At 46.7% G+C, this 16,141-nt stretch overlaps 6 non-coding genes and 1 pseudogene across 6 annotated transcripts; all 7 read right to left on the minus strand.

Annotated features, from left to right (window-relative positions):
* Window positions 1-1,233: 1,233 nt before the first annotated feature.
* On the minus strand, window positions 1,234-1,312 carry LOC130331199 (U2 spliceosomal RNA; annotated as a pseudogene).
* Window positions 1,313-3,400: 2,088 nt separating this feature from the next.
* LOC130331197 (U2 spliceosomal RNA) lies at window positions 3,401-3,591 on the minus strand. Its single transcript, XR_008874142.1, has one exon. It is a non-coding gene; the product is annotated as a U2 spliceosomal RNA (small nuclear RNA).
* Window positions 3,592-5,688: 2,097 nt separating this feature from the next.
* LOC130331200 (U2 spliceosomal RNA) lies at window positions 5,689-5,879 on the minus strand. Its single transcript, XR_008874144.1, has one exon. It is a non-coding gene; the product is annotated as a U2 spliceosomal RNA (small nuclear RNA).
* Window positions 5,880-7,967: 2,088 nt separating this feature from the next.
* On the minus strand, window positions 7,968-8,158 carry LOC130331201 (U2 spliceosomal RNA). Its single transcript, XR_008874145.1, has one exon. It is a non-coding gene; the product is annotated as a U2 spliceosomal RNA (small nuclear RNA).
* A 2,093-nt stretch (window positions 8,159-10,251) lies between these two features.
* LOC130331202 (U2 spliceosomal RNA) lies at window positions 10,252-10,442 on the minus strand. Its single transcript, XR_008874146.1, has one exon. It is a non-coding gene; the product is annotated as a U2 spliceosomal RNA (small nuclear RNA).
* Window positions 10,443-12,548: 2,106 nt separating this feature from the next.
* On the minus strand, window positions 12,549-12,739 carry LOC130331203 (U2 spliceosomal RNA). Its single transcript, XR_008874147.1, has one exon. It is a non-coding gene; the product is annotated as a U2 spliceosomal RNA (small nuclear RNA).
* Window positions 12,740-14,839: 2,100 nt separating this feature from the next.
* LOC130331198 (U2 spliceosomal RNA) lies at window positions 14,840-15,030 on the minus strand. Its single transcript, XR_008874143.1, has one exon. It is a non-coding gene; the product is annotated as a U2 spliceosomal RNA (small nuclear RNA).
* Window positions 15,031-16,141: the final 1,111 nt, after the last annotated feature.

Below are 16,141 nucleotides of genomic sequence, written 5' to 3' on the forward strand. Positions count from 1 at the left end.
TTCCCGGGCAGTAAACTCGATCACCCGCCCGGGCTTCGTGGAATCCCCATGGCCTCCCCCTAGCACTACCACCGGTGGGCCCCCCGATGGAGCACCAGAGGTCTTGGGCCTGGACCCATCAGTACCTGCCATCTGGGGTTTGGGCATCTTAAAAAAGGACGTCTTTTGTCCTGTCCCCTCTTTGGGCGGGCCCAGCCTTGACCCACCCATCGTAGTTTTTGCTTTATGGGGACAGGAATTAAAATCGTGATTTTCCTCTCCGCAGAGGTTGCACCTTATCGTATGGCTACATCTTGAGGCTATGTGACCTTCTTGGCCACACCTATTGCAGCGAATCACACGCTCCGCGCCGCAGGTCTCCTGGGTGTGGCCAAACCTCAAGCAATTTCGGCAATACATAGGCATTTGAGGATAGAACAGGAAGCCCCGAACTCTCCCGATGGCAAAATTTGGGGGCGGATGGCAAAGACCCCCAATACCACCGGGATCCTTACGGAGCTTGACCCAGAACTTCCTCTTGCCGTTCCAGAACCGCACGGAGTTCAAGATTTTGTTTGCGAATCGCACCTCTTCGCAGTATCGCCGAAGAAAAGTGGCTATATCCTCCGTGGTCACATGAGGGCTGTGCATAGCCACCACCAACGGTATATGTTCCTCACCATAGAGGAACTGGAACGAAAGACCGTCGAGTCGATCGTCCCTCTGGTCCGCACCAGACAAGGTTGCATAGATGTTATCGCAACACGCCGTGGCCGTGAAGGTGACGGTATACAGGCCACGGCTTTCCTGGTCATTTAGACACAGGATGTCCTCCCTATTGAGGCGGAAGTAGTCAAGAAGAATCACCTCCGCAATGAAGCGGAGGTTCTTCAACTGACGATGGCTCTCCGACACCTCTATGCGGATGGTATTTCGCATCGACATTTCCCCAGAGGGGAAAGCCCAGGAGAACGGCATCTTCCACACCCAGGGACTAAGCCCCTTCCCCAATAGCAGCAGGGGCTCGGAATCCCGCTATAAAAGCGGAACCCTTACCCAAGGCAGAGGTCGGGGGTACCCTAGGTGCTTCCGAAGCTACAGGTAACGCTCAACGTACCGAAAATGCCTTCTGAGATACAAGGTCCCAGAGACAGGGGGATCGCAACCCGTTGTCCGTGGACTAAGCCCGCTCCCCAATAGCAGCAAGGGGGTGAAGTCCCTCCGTAAGGAGAGACAATCCCCCAAGGCCGAGAAGCGGGGTACCACAGACACCTTCCGACCAGACCAAATGCAGATACTACACTTGATCTTAGCCAAAAGGCCGAGAAGCGATAACCGTGAAAGGGGCGGGCCCAACAAGGTCCCCTTCATGGGCACTATCACTGCTTGCTGTCAGGGAGGCTGCCAGACAATTTTCCATGCACACTCTGGGCTGGGGGGCAGTCAACCACCAGTACACACAGCAGAACCTAAACCCATACCATTATTGCTAAGCAGCAAGACAGGGGCCCATTGCACTCCCACGGGGCCTTTTTAAATGCAATCCATAACCCGGATTTGCCAGGAACCCTTCTTACTCCTCCTACTTGCATGTGACACTGGGCTTAGGATCTGCATAGGAAACACACACACAAGCACACACCTACCTTTGTTGCCTGCAGATGCCTCCTTGGCTGTCCCCAAACGGTATCAAACCAACACCCACGGGAAGCTGTAAGCATAGAGGACATGCCTGCACCCCATTGGACTTACCTGTGTGGGTTAAATCCGGGTTATTTGACAACCTATGGCGGTGATGGTTCTGCTCAGGCAGAGCAGTGCTGATGCTCCTCATAAAGCTGTCGCTGCTGTGAAGGTTCTAGGTGACATCACAATCCCTATGGTTACATACACAACAAAGCTGGGTTGTTGTTGTTTACACTCTGCAAGGCCTGTGGAAGTGAGTGACATCATAGCACTGTAGTTCTGAGGGTTCTAGATGGATGCAACAATCTCCTGTTGCTTCTATGAAGGCCATAATAGACGACATCACCAAACAGCTCCATAGTCACATACACAGCAAAGGAGAGATGTTGTTTACACCTAGTGATGTCAGTGGTATTGAGTGACATCACAGCACAGTGCTAAGGCTCCTGGGCCTGGACACAGCAGCGGCTGCAATATCTCAACGGAGAATACGTTTATATCTATGTGTGTGTGTGCGCGTATATATATATATATATATATATATATATATATATATATATATATATTTCTCCGCCGAAATCACTTTTAAACCCATTTCCACCTTTTTTTCCCTTCTCTTCCTCTTACTTTTTTTTCACGTTTTTTTACGTTTTTCTCCTTTTCGCCTCTTTTCTGGGCGTATTATTCTTCTTTTTCTTCTTTTTTTTCGTCTAATGCATACCCCATCAGTGCAGCAATGCTTATTCAATACCGCCAGCAGATGGAGACACTGGGGGATAATTTTCTAAGGATTTATACTGATTTTTCCTGTCTGAATTTGTCGCACAGAAAGTTGCAGGCCAAATATGTGTGACATTTCTGCGACTTTAGCTTCTAGAGCATTTTTACAACATTATACATAGGTGCTGAATACATAAAAAGCGACTGTTCAGCGACAGACAAGTCGCATCGGCTGAAAGTAGGCCAGAATGTCAGTCCATGTTGGAGCAGGTTTAGATACAGTCTAAAGCATAGATCTCAAAGTCTGTGCACAGAATTTAGCAAGGGCCTCGCACCTTCTGATGCATCAGGTAGGTGCACTATAGCATAGCCTAACCCTCTGTACTTTGGTCTATATTGATGCGGGACATAGACAGCCAGCTGATGACCAATCCATTAGTGCAATGGATGGCTGGAAGCATTTGTCTTTGCCTTTGCAATACCACAGAAGCAATGCATGGTCAATGTACAGCAATGACACACCTGTGTGAACAGCCAGGAGACCCCCCCATGTTATGTTACATAGTTACATAGTTAGTACGGTCGAAAAAAGACATATGTCCATCAAGTTCAACCAGGGAATTAAGGGGTAGGGGTGTGGCGCGATATTGGGGAAGGGATGAGATTTTATATTTCTTCATAAGCATTAATCTTATTTTGTCAATTAGGAACATTCAGCACCCACCCGCTATCTAGGCAGCTGCCTATCATGTCATGCCCTACCTGCACAGGTGTGCTGGCTACTCAAATGATCCAATTAAGGAGGCCATTTAGTCAGCAGCAGCAGAAGTCCTGTGCCTGGACGCTCCAACAGCGGCCAGACACAAGCAGAAGCAGCAGAAGCAGCAGCAGCACCACCTTTTGTTTTTTGGCTGCAGCAGCAGCAGCAGCAGCAAGGCCCACAGGGCTGGCTAGCTGGCTAGCCAGCAAGCAGGTAGCAATGAAAGTAGGAATCTTTCTTTTTAACCCTGTAAGGGGGTGGTGCACTGTACCCGAAGATACTGCCATATCGGGTCAATGCATAGGGCGACGGAAGCAAGCTTCGAAATCGGCCCCCGTTCTCAAAAATCCATTTAATATATGGTCCCCAGATAGGGGACGTATCAGATATTAAACTGATAAGAACAGATACTACACTTGATCTTAGCCAAAAGGCCGAGAAGCGATAACCGTGAAAGGGGCGGGCCCAACAAGGTCCCCTTCATGGGCACTATCACTGCTTGCTGTCAGGGAGGCTGCCAGACAATTTTCCATGCACACTCTGGGCTGGGGGGCAGTCAACCACCAGTACACACAGCAGAACCTAAACCCATACCATTATTGCTAAGCAGCAAGACAGGGGCCCATTGCACTCCCACGGGGCCTTTTTAAATGCAATCCATAACCCGGATTTGCCAGGAACCCTTCTTACTCCTCCTACTTGCATGTGACACTGGGCTTAGGATCTGCATAGGAAACACACACACAAGCACACACCTACCTTTGTTGCCTGCAGATGCCTCCTTGGCTGTCCCCAAACGGTATCAAACCAACACCCACGGGAAGCTGTAAGCATAGAGGACATGCCTGCACCCCATTGGACTTACCTGTGTGGGTTAAATCCGGGTTATTTGACAACCTATGGCGGTGATGGTTCTGCTCAGGCAGAGCAGTGCTGATGCTCCTCATAAAGCTGTCGCTGCTGTGAAGGTTCTAGGTGACATCACAATCCCTATGGTTACATACACAACAAAGCTGGGTTGTTGTTGTTTACACTCTGCAAGGCCTGTGGAAGTGAGTGACATCATAGCACTGTAGTTCTGAGGGTTCTAGATGGATGCAACAATCTCCTGTTGCTTCTATGAAGGCCATAATAGACGACATCACCAAACAGCTCCATAGTCACATACACAGCAAAGGAGAGATGTTGTTTACACCTAGTGATGTCAGTGGTATTGAGTGACATCACAGCACAGTGCTAAGGCTCCTGGGCCTGGACACAGCAGCGGCTGCAATATCTCAACGGAGAATACGTTTATATATATGTGTGTGTGTGCGCGTATATATATATATATATATATATATATATATATATATATATATATATTTCTCCGCCGAAATCACTTTTAAACCCATTTCCACCTTTTTTTCCCTTCTCTTCCTCTTACTTTTTTTTCACGTTTTTTTACGTTTTTCTCCTTTTCGCCTCTTTTCTGGGCGTATTATTCTTCTTTTTCTTCTTTTTTTTCGTCTAATGCATACCCCATCAGTGCAGCAATGCTTATTCAATACCGCCAGCAGATGGAGACACTGGGGGATAATTTTCTAAGGATTTATACTGATTTTTCCTGTCTGAATTTGTCGCACAGAAAGTTGCAGGCCAAATATGTGTGACATTTCTGCGACTTTAGCTTCTAGAGCATTTTTACAACATTATACATAGGTGCTGAATACATAAAAAGCGACTGTTCAGCGACAGACAAGTCGCATCGGCTGAAAGTAGGCCAGAATGTCAGTCCATGTTGGAGCAGGTTTAGATACAGTCTAAAGCATAGATCTCAAAGTCTGTGCACAGAATTTAGCAAGGGCCTCGCACCTTCTGATGCATCAGGTAGGTGCACTATAGCATAGCCTAACCCTCTGTACTTTGGTCTATATTGATGCGGGACATAGACAGCCAGCTGATGACCAATCCATTAGTGCAATGGATGGCTGGAAGCATTTGTCTTTGCCTTTGCAATACCACAGAAGCAATGCATGGTCAATGTACAGCAATGACACACCTGTGTGAACAGCCAGGAGACCCCCCCATGTTATGTTACATAGTTACATAGTTAGTACGGTCGAAAAAAGACATATGTCCATCAAGTTCAACCAGGGAATTAAGGGGTAGGGGTGTGGCGCGATATTGGGGAAGGGATGAGATTTTATATTTCTTCATAAGCATTAATCTTATTTTGTCAATTAGGAACATTCAGCACCCACCCGCTATCAAGGCAGCTGCCTATCATGTCATGCCCTACCTGCACAGGTGTGCTGGCTACTCAAATGATCCAATTAAGGAGGCCATTTAGTCAGCAGCAGCAGAAGTCCTGTGCCTGGACGCTCCAACAGCGGCCAGACACAAGCAGAAGCAGCAGAAGCAGCAGCAGCACCACCTTTTGTTTTTTGGCTGCAGCAGCAGCAGCAGCAGCAGCAGCAGCAAGGCCCACAGGGCTGGCTAGCTGGCTAGCCAGCAAGCAGGTAGCAATGAAAGTAGGAATCTTTCTTTTTAACCCTGTAAGGGGGTGGTGCACTGTACCCGAAGATACTGCCATATCGGGTCAATGCATAGGGCGACGGAAGCAAGCTTCGAAATCGGCCCCCGTTCTCAAAAATCCATTTAATATATGGTCCCCAGATAGGGGACGTATCAGATATTAAACTGATAAGAACAGATACTACACTTGATCTTAGCCAAAAGGCCGAGAAGCGATAACCGTGAAAGGGGCGGGCCCAACAAGGTCCCCTTCATGGGCACTATCACTGCTTGCTGTCAGGGAGGCTGCCAGACAATTTTCCATGCACACTCTGGGCTGGGGGGCAGTCAACCACCAGTACACACAGCAGAACCTAAACCCATACCATTATTGCTAAGCAGCAAGACAGGGGCCCATTGCACTCCCACGGGGCCTTTTTAAATGCAATCCATAACCCGGATTTGCCAGGAACCCTTCTTACTCCTCCTACTTGCATGTGACACTGGGCTTAGGATCTGCATAGGAAACACACACACAAGCACACACCTACCTTTGTTGCCTGCAGATGCCTCCTTGGCTGTCCCCAAACGGTATCAAACCAACACCCACGGGAAGCTGTAAGCATAGAGGACATGCCTGCACCCCATTGGACTTACCTGTGTGGGTTAAATCCGGGTTATTTGACAACCTATGGCGGTGATGGTTCTGCTCAGGCAGAGCAGTGCTGATGCTCCTCATAAAGCTGTCGCTGCTGTGAAGGTTCTAGGTGACATCACAATCCCTATGGTTACATACACAACAAAGCTGGGTTGTTGTTGTTTACACTCTGCAAGGCCTGTGGAAGTGAGTGACATCATAGCACTGTAGTTCTGAGGGTTCTAGATGGATGCAACAATCTCCTGTTGCTTCTATGAAGGCCATAATAGACGACATCACCAAACAGCTCCATAGTCACATACACAGCAAAGGAGAGATGTTGTTTACACCTAGTGATGTCAGTGGTATTGAGTGACATCACAGCACAGTGCTAAGGCTCCTGGGCCTGGACACAGCAGCGGCTGCAATATCTCAACGGAGAATACGTTTATATATATGTGTGTGTGTGCGCGTATATATATATATATATATATATATATATATATATATATATATATTCTCCGCCGAAATCACTTTTAAACCCATTTCCACCTTTTTTTCCCTTCTCTTCCTCTTACTTTTTTTTCACGTTTTTTTACGTTTTTCTCCTTTTCGCCTCTTTTCTGGGCGTATTATTCTTCTTTTTCTTCTTTTTTTTCGTCTAATGCATACCCCATCAGTGCAGCAATGCTTATTCAATACCGCCAGCAGATGGAGACACTGGGGGATAATTTTCTAAGGATTTATACTGATTTTTCCTGTCTGAATTTGTCGCACAGAAAGTTGCAGGCCAAATATGTGTGACATTTCTGCGACTTTAGCTTCTAGAGCATTTTTACAACATTATACATAGGTGCTGAATACATAAAAAGCGACTGTTCAGCGACAGACAAGTCGCATCGGCTGAAAGTAGGCCAGAATGTCAGTCCATGTTGGAGCAGGTTTAGATACAGTCTAAAGCATAGATCTCAAAGTCTGTGCACAGAATTTAGCAAGGGCCTCGCACCTTCTGATGCATCAGGTAGGTGCACTATAGCATAGCCTAACCCTCTGTACTTTGGTCTATATTGATGCGGGACATAGACAGCCAGCTGATGACCAATCCATTAGTGCAATGGATGGCTGGAAGCATTTGTCTTTGCCTTTGCAATACCACAGAAGCAATGCATGGTCAATGTACAGCAATGACACACCTGTGTGAACAGCCAGGAGACCCCCCCATGTTATGTTACATAGTTACATAGTTAGTACGGTCGAAAAAAGACATATGTCCATCAAGTTCAACCAGGGAATTAAGGGGTAGGGGTGTGGCGCGATATTGGGGAAGGGATGAGATTTTATATTTCTTCATAAGCATTAATCTTATTTTGTCAATTAGGAACATTCAGCACCCACCCGCTATCAAGGCAGCTGCCTATCATGTCATGCCCTACCTGCACAGGTGTGCTGGCTACTCAAATGATCCAATTAAGGAGGCCATTTAGTCAGCAGCAGCAGAAGTCCTGTGCCTGGACGCTCCAACAGCGGCCAGACACAAGCAGAAGCAGCAGAAGCAGCAGCAGCACCACCTTTTGTTTTTTGGCTGCTGCAGCAGCAGCAGCAGCAGCAAGGCCCACAGGGCTGGCTAGCTGGCTAGCCAGCAAGCAGGTAGCAATGAAAGTAGGAATCTTTCTTTTTAACCCTGTAAGGGGGTGGTGCACTGTACCCGAAGATACTGCCATATCGGGTCAATGCATAGGGCGACGGAAGCAAGCTTCGAAATCGGCCCCCGTTCTCAAAAATCCATTTAATATATGGTCCCCAGATAGGGGACGTATCAGATATTAAACTGATAAGAACAGATACTACACTTGATCTTAGCCAAAAGGCCGAGAAGCGATAACCGTGAAAGGGGCGGGCCCAACAAGGTCCCCTTCATGGGCACTATCACTGCTTGCTGTCAGGGAGGCTGCCAGACAATTTTCCATGCACACTCTGGGCTGGGGGGCAGTCAACCACCAGTACACACAGCAGAACCTAAACCCATACCATTATTGCTAAGCAGCAAGACAGGGGCCCATTGCACTCCCACGGGGCCTTTTTAAATGCAATCCATAACCCGGATTTGCCAGGAACCCTTCTTACTCCTCCTACTTGCATGTGACACTGGGCTTAGGATCTGCATAGGAAACACACACACAAGCACACACCTACCTTTGTTGCCTGCAGATGCCTCCTTGGCTGTCCCCAAACGGTATCAAACCAACACCCACGGGAAGCTGTAAGCATAGAGGACATGCCTGCACCCCATTGGACTTACCTGTGTGGGTTAAATCCGGGTTATTTGACAACCTATGGCGGTGATGGTTCTGCTCAGGCAGAGCAGTGCTGATGCTCCTCATAAAGCTGTCGCTGCTGTGAAGGTTCTAGGTGACATCACAATCCCTATGGTTACATACACAACAAAGCTGGGTTGTTGTTGTTTACACTCTGCAAGGCCTGTGGAAGTGAGTGACATCATAGCACTGTAGTTCTGAGGGTTCTAGATGGATGCAACAATCTCCTGTTGCTTCTATGAAGGCCATAATAGACGACATCACCAAACAGCTCCATAGTCACATACACAGCAAAGGAGAGATGTTGTTTACACCTAGTGATGTCAGTGGTATTGAGTGACATCACAGCACAGTGCTAAGGCTCCTGGGCCTGGACACAGCAGCGGCTGCAATATCTCAACGGAGAATACGTTTATATATATGTGTGTGTGTGCGCGTATATATATATATATATATATATATATATATATATATATATATATCTCCGCCGAAATCACTTTTAAACCCATTTCCACCTTTTTTTCCCTTCTCTTCCTCTTACTTTTTTTTCACGTTTTTTTACGTTTTTCTCCTTTTCGCCTCTTTTCTGGGCGTATTATTCTTCTTTTTCTTCTTTTTTTTCGTCTAATGCATACCCCATCAGTGCAGCAATGCTTATTCAATACCGCCAGCAGATGGAGACACTGGGGGATAATTTTCTAAGGATTTATACTGATTTTTCCTGTCTGAATTTGTCGCACAGAAAGTTGCAGGCCAAATATGTGTGACATTTCTGCGACTTTAGCTTCTAGAGCATTTTTACAACATTATACATAGGTGCTGAATACATAAAAAGCGACTGTTCAGCGACAGACAAGTCGCATCGGCTGAAAGTAGGCCAGAATGTCAGTCCATGTTGGAGCAGGTTTAGATACAGTCTAAAGCATAGATCTCAAAGTCTGTGCACAGAATTTAGCAAGGGCCTCGCACCTTCTGATGCATCAGGTAGGTGCACTATAGCATAGCCTAACCCTCTGTACTTTGGTCTATATTGATGCGGGACATAGACAGCCAGCTGATGACCAATCCATTAGTGCAATGGATGGCTGGAAGCATTTGTCTTTGCCTTTGCAATACCACAGAAGCAATGCATGGTCAATGTACAGCAATGACACACCTGTGTGAACAGCCAGGAGACCCCCCCATGTTATGTTACATAGTTACATAGTTAGTACGGTCGAAAAAAGACATATGTCCATCAAGTTCAACCAGGGAATTAAGGGGTAGGGGTGTGGCGCGATATTGGGGAAGGGATGAGATTTTATATTTCTTCATAAGCATTAATCTTATTTTGTCAATTAGGAACATTCAGCACCCACCCGCTATCAAGGCAGCTGCCTATCATGTCATGCCCTACCTGCACAGGTGTGCTGGCTACTCAAATGATCCAATTAAGGAGGCCATTTAGTCAGCAGCAGCAGAAGTCCTGTGCCTGGACGCTCCAACAGCGGCCAGACACAAGCAGAAGCAGCAGAAGCAGCAGCAGCACCACCTTTTGTTTTTTGGCTGCAGCAGCAGCAGCAGCAGCAGCAGCAGCAAGGCCCACAGGGCTGGCTAGCTGGCTAGCCAGCAAGCAGGTAGCAATGAAAGTAGGAATCTTTCTTTTTAACCCTGTAAGGGGGTGGTGCACTGTACCCGAAGATACTGCCATATCGGGTCAATGCATAGGGCGACGGAAGCAAGCTTCGAAATCGGCCCCCGTTCTCAAAAATCCATTTAATATATGGTCCCCAGATAGGGGACGTATCAGATATTAAACTGATAAGAACAGATACTACACTTGATCTTAGCCAAAAGGCCGAGAAGCGATAACCGTGAAAGGGGCGGGCCCAACAAGGTCCCCTTCATGGGCACTATCACTGCTTGCTGTCAGGGAGGCTGCCAGACAATTTTCCATGCACACTCTGGGCTGGGGGGCAGTCAACCACCAGTACACACAGCAGAACCTAAACCCATACCATTATTGCTAAGCAGCAAGACAGGGGCCCATTGCACTCCCACGGGGCCTTTTTAAATGCAATCCATAACCCGGATTTGCCAGGAACCCTTCTTACTCCTCCTACTTGCATGTGACACTGGGCTTAGGATCTGCATAGGAAACACACACACAAGCACACACCTACCTTTGTTGCCTGCAGATGCCTCCTTGGCTGTCCCCAAACGGTATCAAACCAACACCCACGGGAAGCTGTAAGCATAGAGGACATGCCTGCACCCCATTGGACTTACCTGTGTGGGTTAAATCCGGGTTATTTGACAACCTATGGCGGTGATGGTTCTGCTCAGGCAGAGCAGTGCTGATGCTCCTCATAAAGCTGTCGCTGCTGTGAAGGTTCTAGGTGACATCACAATCCCTATGGTTACATACACAACAAAGCTGGGTTGTTGTTGTTTACACTCTGCAAGGCCTGTGGAAGTGAGTGACATCATAGCACTGTAGTTCTGAGGGTTCTAGATGGATGCAACAATCTCCTGTTGCTTCTATGAAGGCCATAATAGACGACATCACCAAACAGCTCCATAGTCACATACACAGCAAAGGAGAGATGTTGTTTACACCTAGTGATGTCAGTGGTATTGAGTGACATCACAGCACAGTGCTAAGGCTCCTGGGCCTGGACACAGCAGCGGCTGCAATATCTCAACGGAGAATACGTTTATATATATGTGTGTGTGTGCGCGTATATATATATATATATATATATATATATATATATATATATATATATATATTCTCCGCCGAAATCACTTTTAAACCCATTTCCACCTTTTTTTCCCTTCTCTTCCTCTTACTTTTTTTTCACGTTTTTTTACGTTTTTCTCCTTTTCGCCTCTTTTCTGGGCGTATTATTCTTCTTTTTCTTCTTTTTTTTCGTCTAATGCATACCCCATCAGTGCAGCAATGCTTATTCAATACCGCCAGCAGATGGAGACACTGGGGGATAATTTTCTAAGGATTTATACTGATTTTTCCTGTCTGAATTTGTCGCACAGAAAGTTGCAGGCCAAATATGTGTGACATTTCTGCGACTTTAGCTTCTAGAGCATTTTTACAACATTATACATAGGTGCTGAATACATAAAAAGCGACTGTTCAGCGACAGACAAGTCGCATCGGCTGAAAGTAGGCCAGAATGTCAGTCCATGTTGGAGCAGGTTTAGATACAGTCTAAAGCATAGATCTCAAAGTCTGTGCACAGAATTTAGCAAGGGCCTCGCACCTTCTGATGCATCAGGTAGGTGCACTATAGCATAGCCTAACCCTCTGTACTTTGGTCTATATTGATGCGGGACATAGACAGCCAGCTGATGACCAATCCATTAGTGCAATGGATGGCTGGAAGCATTTGTCTTTGCCTTTGCAATACCACAGAAGCAATGCATGGTCAATGTACAGCAATGACACACCTGTGTGAACAGCCAGGAGACCCCCCCATGTTATGTTACATAGTTACATAGTTAGTACGGTCGAAAAAAGACATATGTCCATCAAGTTCAACCAGGGAATTAAGGGGTAGGGGTGTGGCGCGATATTGGGGAAGGGATGAGATTTTATATTTCTTCATAAGCATTAATCTTATTTTGTCAATTAGGAACATTCAGCACCCACCCGCTATCAAGGCAGCTGCCTATCATGTCATGCCCTACCTGCACAGGTGTGCTGGCTACTCAAATGATCCAATTAAGGAGGCCATTTAGTCAGCAGCAGCAGAAGTCCTGTGCCTGGACGCTCCAACAGCGGCCAGACACAAGCAGAAGCAGCAGAAGCAGCAGCAGCACCACCTTTTGTTTTTTGGCTGCAGCAGCAGCAGCAGCAGCAGCAGCAGCAGCAGCAAGGCCCACAGGGCTGGCTAGCTGGCTAGCCAGCAAGCAGGTAGCAATGAAAGTAGGAATCTTTCTTTTTAACCCTGTAAGGGGGTGGTGCACTGTACCCGAAGATACTGCCATATCGGGTCAATGCATAGGGCGACGGAAGCAAGCTTCGAAATCGGCCCCCGTTCTCAAAAATCCATTTAATATATGGTCCCCAGATAGGGGACGTATCAGATATTAAACTGATAAGAACAGATACTACACTTGATCTTAGCCAAAAGGCCGAGAAGCGATAACCGTGAAAGGGGCGGGCCCAACAAGGTCCCCTTCATGGGCACTATCACTGCTTGCTGTCAGGGAGGCTGCCAGACAATTTTCCATGCACACTCTGGGCTGGGGGGCAGTCAACCACCAGTACACACAGCAGAACCTAAACCCATACCATTATTGCTAAGCAGCAAGACAGGGGCCCATTGCACTCCCACGGGGCCTTTTTAAATGCAATCCATAACCCGGATTTGCCAGGAACCCTTCTTACTCCTCCTACTTGCATGTGACACTGGGCTTAGGATCTGCATAGGAAACACACACACAAGCACACACCTACCTTTGTTGCCTGCAGATGCCTCCTTGGCTGTCCCCAAACGGTATCAAACCAACACCCACGGGAAGCTGTAAGCATAGAGGACATGCCTGCACCCCATTGGACTTACCTGTGTGGGTTAAATCCGGGTTATTTGACAACCTATGGCGGTGATGGTTCTGCTCAGGCAGAGCAGTGCTGATGCTCCTCATAAAGCTGTCGCTGCTGTGAAGGTTCTAGGTGACATCACAATCCCTATGGTTACATACACAACAAAGCTGGGTTGTTGTTGTTTACACTCTGCAAGGCCTGTGGAAGTGAGTGACATCATAGCACTGTAGTTCTGAGGGTTCTAGATGGATGCAACAATCTCCTGTTGCTTCTATGAAGGCCATAATAGACGACATCACCAAACAGCTCCATAGTCACATACACAGCAAAGGAGAGATGTTGTTTACACCTAGTGATGTCAGTGGTATTGAGTGACATCACAGCACAGTGCTAAGGCTCCTGGGCCTGGACACAGCAGCGGCTGCAATATCTCAACGGAGAATACGTTTATATATATGTGTGTGTGTGCGCGTATATATATATATATATATATATATATATATATATATATATATATATATATATTTCTCCGCCGAAATCACTTTTAAACCCATTTCCACCTTTTTTTCCCTTCTCTTCCTCTTACTTTTTTTTCACGTTTTTTTACGTTTTTCTCCTTTTCGCCTCTTTTCTGGGCGTATTATTCTTCTTTTTCTTCTTTTTTTTCGTCTAATGCATACCCCATCAGTGCAGCAATGCTTATTCAATACCGCCAGCAGATGGAGACACTGGGGGATAATTTTCTAAGGATTTATACTGATTTTTCCTGTCTGAATTTGTCGCACAGAAAGTTGCAGGCCAAATATGTGTGACATTTCTGCGACTTTAGCTTCTAGAGCATTTTTACAACATTATACATAGGTGCTGAATACATAAAAAGCGACTGTTCAGCGACAGACAAGTCGCATCGGCTGAAAGTAGGCCAGAATGTCAGTCCATGTTGGAGCAGGTTTAGATACAGTCTAAAGCATAGATCTCAAAGTCTGTGCACAGAATTTAGCAAGGGCCTCGCACCTTCTGATGCATCAGGTAGGTGCACAATAGCATAGCCTAACCCTCTGTACTTTGGTCTATATTGATGCGGGACATAGACAGCCAGCTGATGACCAATCCATTAGTGCAATGGATGGCTGGAAGCATTTGTCTTTGCCTTTGCAATACCACAGAAGCAATGCATGGTCAATGTACAGCAATGACACACCTGTGTGAACAGCCAGGAGACCCCCCCATGTTATGTTACATAGTTACATAGTTAGTACGGTCGAAAAAAGACATATGTCCATCAAGTTCAACCAGGGAATTAAGGGGTAGGGGTGTGGCGCGATATTGGGGAAGGGATGAGATTTTATATTTCTTCATAAGCATTAATCTTATTTTGTCAATTAGGAACATTCAGCACCCACCCGCTATCAAGGCAGCTGCCTATCATGTCATGCCCTACCTGCACAGGTGTGCTGGCTACTCAAATGATCCAATTAAGGAGGCCATTTAGTCAGCAGCAGCAGAAGTCCTGTGCCTGGACGCTCCAACAGCGGCCAGACACAAGCAGAAGCAGCAGAAGCAGCAGCAGCACCACATTTTGTTTTTTGGCTGCAGCAGCAGCAGCAGCAGCAGCAGCAAGGCCCACAGGGCTGGCTAGCTGGCTAGCCAGCAAGCAGGTAGCAATGAAAGTAGGAATCTTTCTTTTTAACCCTGTAAGGGGGTGGTGCACTGTACCCGAAGATACTGCCATATCGGGTCAATGCATAGGGCGACGGAAGCAAGCTTCGAAATCGGCCCCCGTTCTCAAAAATCCATTTAATATATGGTCCCCAGATAGGGGACGTATCAGATATTAAACTGATAAGAACAGATACTACACTTGATCTTAGCCAAAAGGCCGAGAAGCGATAACCGTGAAAGGGGCGGGCCCAACAAGGTCCCCTTCATGGGCACTATCACTGCTTGCTGTCAGGGAGGCTGCCAGACAATTTTCCATGCACACTCTGGGCTGGGGGGCAGTCAACCACCAGTACACACAGCAGAACCTAAACCCATACCATTATTGCTAAGCAGCAAGACAGGGGCCCATTGCACTCCCACGGGGCCTTTTTAAATGCAATCCATAACCCGGATTTGCCAGGAACCCTTCTTACTCCTCCTACTTGCATGTGACACTGGGCTTAGGATCTGCATAGGAAACACACACACAAGCACACACCTACCTTTGTTGCCTGCAGATGCCTCCTTGGCTGTCCCCAAACGGTATCAAACCAACACCCACGGGAAGCTGTAAGCATAGAGGACATGCCTGCACCCCATTGGACTTACCTGTGTGGGTTAAATCCGGGTTATTTGACAACCTATGGCGGTGATGGTTCTGCTCAGGCAGAGCAGTGCTGATGCTCCTCATAAAGCTGTCGCTGCTGTGAAGGTTCTAGGTGACATCACAATCCCTATGGTTACATACACAACAAAGCTGGGTTGTTGTTGTTTACACTCTGCAAGGCCTGTGGAAGTGAGTGACATCATAGCACTGTAGTTCTGAGGGTTCTAGATGGATGCAACAATCTCCTGTTGCTTCTATGAAGGCCATAATAGACGACATCACCAAACAGCTCCATAGTCACATACACAGCAAAGGAGAGATGTTGTTTACACCTAGTGATGTCAGTGGTATTGAGTGACATCACAGCACAGTGCTAAGGCTCCTGGGCCTGGACACAGCAGCGGCTGCAATATCTCAACGGAGAATACGTTTATATATATGTGTGTGTGTGCGCGTATATATATATATATATATATATATATATATATATATATATATTTCTCCGCCGAAATCACTTTTAAACCCATTTCCACCTTTTTTTCCCTTCTCTTCCTCTTACTTTTTTTTCACGTTTTTTTACGTTTTTCTCCTTTTCGCCTCTTTTCTGGGCGTATTATTCTTCTTTTTCTTCTTTTTTTTCGTCTAATGCATACCCCATCAGTGCAGCAATGCTTATTCAATACCGCCAGCAGAT

The sequence above is a fragment of the Hyla sarda genome, unplaced genomic scaffold, assembly GCF_029499605.1.
Source record: "Hyla sarda isolate aHylSar1 unplaced genomic scaffold, aHylSar1.hap1 scaffold_3466, whole genome shotgun sequence".
Lineage (NCBI taxonomy): Eukaryota > Metazoa > Chordata > Amphibia > Anura > Hylidae > Hyla > Hyla sarda.